This window comes from Bremia lactucae, linkage group LG6 (genome assembly GCF_004359215.1).
Source record: "Bremia lactucae strain SF5 linkage group LG6, whole genome shotgun sequence".
Taxonomy (NCBI): domain Eukaryota; phylum Oomycota; class Peronosporomycetes; order Peronosporales; family Peronosporaceae; genus Bremia; species Bremia lactucae.
In genome coordinates, this window is record NC_090615.1 from 83,194 (window position 1) to 86,423 (window position 3,230).

Consider the following 3,230-nt stretch of genomic DNA (forward strand, 5'->3'; position numbering starts at 1 on the left):
TAGGACGGTATCTTACAAAATATGTCGGCAATTTGGTCTCATGGGACCAATTTTCGCACATGTTTGTACCGCTTCGTATGGCCTGTGTAGACTTACCTGTATAACTGCGATCGCCATGGTGGTGACGAAACACATCAGGAATGCTAAGGTTGCACGCTCAACGCTTGGTAGTTGTCGGGAAAGGTTGTGAAGTGAAAAACTCGTTTCGGGAAAAAGAGTGAAAATCGTCGTGCGCAGGCCATAATTCTTACCTTACCGTACAGAAAGCATTAACTGGAGTAGTGTATATTGATGCGTCTTAAGACAATGCATATCGAGATTTGGCTCGCAGGTCGGGTCTTTTCGCGGAATTGTAGGACGGTATCTTACAAAATATGTCGGCAATTTGGTCTCATGGGACCAATTTTCGCACATGTTTGTACCGCTTCGTATGGCCTGTGTAGGCTTACCTGTTTAACTGCGATCGCCATGGTGGTGACGAAACACATCAGGAATGCTAAGGTTGCACGCTCAACGCTTGGTAGTTGTCGGGAAAGGTTGTGAAGTGAAAAACTCGTTTCGGGAAAAAGAGTGAAAATCGTCGTGCGCAGGCCATAATTCTTACCTTTCCGTGCAGAAAGCATTAACTGGAGTGGTGTATATTGATGCGTCTTAAGACAATGCATATCGAGTCCGGCTCGCAGGTCGGGTCTTTTCGCGGAGTTGTAGGACGGTATCTTACAAAATATGTCGGCAATTTGGTCTCATGGGACCAATTTTCGCACATGTTTGTACCGCTTCGTATGGCCTCTGTAGGCTTACCTGTTTAATTGCGATCGCCATGGTGGTAAGCACACGAAGTAGACGTGCTCTTAGAAGAAGCCGAGCGCACCATTTTAAAGGATCTTCGGTTAAACTTAAGAGAATTAAATAAACTAAACAACCAAGTTTTTATCAAATTTCCGAAGACATCCTTCTTCTATTATCGGTCAACCCTCCAACGCCGAGCTAATGCAGCAAATGATGTATATGTTACTGCAACAACAAGAGCTAATCGACACATTGACTAATTCCCAAACGAAAGGTGGGCCTAAGGTGGACGAACTAAGGATAGCGGAAGAAGCAAGAGTCGGTTCAACTTTACTACGCACAAGTATAGCAATATTTTATTGCGCGCGGTACGAAGTGGAAATAGGATGCAATGGCTCTTCAAGTTCTTGCCTCATTAAAAAGCTCTTTGTGTAGGCGGGCGCGTTATAATGCGGCCACGTCGTAATGCGGCTACGATCTACTTAGACACACACCCTAGCACAGCGAGGAAGCGGTTTAACCAGCTTCTCTTGCGTGCAGTGAGGTCGTTGTGGTGGGCGCGTTAGTGATCTCAACCAACACACTAATTACTTTAGTTAAGTTTCGTCACGGGAGCGGTAATCCGGCTCCTCGTGTGCACTTACCAAGTAGGAAGTAGTTTTCAGACTGATTTATATTTAATCGTTTTAAATATAAATACCTATTCTTACCAATTAATGTCATCTCTATAGATAACACTTAATATGCATTGCGAGCGTATCTTTCTAGATACCTCGCGTAATGGATGTCGCTAGGCGTCATCCCTTCTAATGTGAATGCACCCATGTGCTTCACATACACAAGGGTTGGTCACAAATGTGAACTACACCCGAGTGCTGGGTCTAATTACTTTAATTTAGTAATTGACCATCCCCTTAAGTACACCAAGTGTACTTAACGGGAACTGTGTAACATTAGGGCAACTTTAGCCCGTTACACTATCCCCTCAAAGAAAGAATTTATATTTTTAAATTTGTCAAAGAGGAGCGAGGAACTGCGAGCAGCTTTACGCGCCGCTAGTTCACTCAATCACTCTAGCGACCTGTGTTCCTACACACGGCGCCAAAGATGCCACCTAAGAGGGGCAATGTTGGTGGGTTGTCTGCAAAGACGCCCACTTAACCTCGCACTTAGCGCACGCGCCGCGTTAATTCGACGGCCGCGTCCAAATGCTTTAGTCGGGACGCCGACAGTTACTGCTGCTGTCGCGTTAACGGGGCTAAAGTATCCATCCCACTTTATCAGTGAGGATGCTGATCCGACGCTCATTGTCGACTACAACGAGTCGACACCGTTGCCGTCACCTCATAATAGTGATGTGGACAACGAGCTCATCAGGAAGGATGATGGCGCATTATTGTCCATCCAAACTTCTCTCATGGCTCACAACATGGAGACAGCAACATTTACGAATGCTGTCTCGTCGTCTGCGCTGGATAGCGCAGCGACAGGTAATGAGAGCGCTATTCATAAAGGCGCAGCCGCTTCTCCGTTGGGTAAAACCACAACCCCTTATGCTCAGACCATAATCCATAATGGTTCTAACATAGAGGTTTCGGAGCCAAAGCTCCGCCGCCGACACGTGAACGTGCTCAGTCGGTGTCACAAGCCAGTCGTTTTGAACGTGGCTATGTTACGGGTGGCATATCATTGTTGCCCCCTCCATCTAAATGGCCTCGTTTAAACGGGCCAAGAGCGTCGCTCCTAGAGCACGCTCTTGTAGACGCACAAAATTATTATGGAGTCTTTAAATTATGGAGGGATCAGGGAAAATCGCTTGGGCGTATTTTCCAGATCCCGGTCGTGTTGCGTTCGAATGAAGCGCCCGACCAATACGAGGCGGAATTCCTGCGCCGCATTCATCCGCATTGCGATGCGATGAAACAGCGGTCGCAGTGACTTAATTTCGCCCGCTTGCGTGAAAGAAATCATGGGCGGTACTGTACCCCCTGTTTCTTCTCACATCGCTACTTCTACTAGTCTATTTGAGACTAGCGAAGAGGCCTCAGCTGGTGCTCCTTTCCATAAACAGTCACCAAGCCGGGTACATCAATACGTAGGGTATCGATCGGTTCCCAAGTGTCAAAACTCTTCGGGTAGCCTTTACTTTGGACGAGGATCTGTTACCCTTGCCTAACGGAGCGGTGGGTAACAATCTTCCAACAAGGAAGCGTTGATTCCCACCCGCATCCATCAGTGCAGGCGGCGCCCCATATGAGTGGCGATCTCGCCCAACTACTCGCGGCTGCCTTACCTTCGTCCGTTCAGTCACACGCGTTAAGCGCTGCTGAACGAAGAATTGCGGATCTCGAGGGTCAAGTCTCGCGACTGACCTCGGATCTTGTTGATGTCCGAGCGAAGGCTCGTCAGGGTTATGAACGCCTGAAGACTCGCTTGGACCT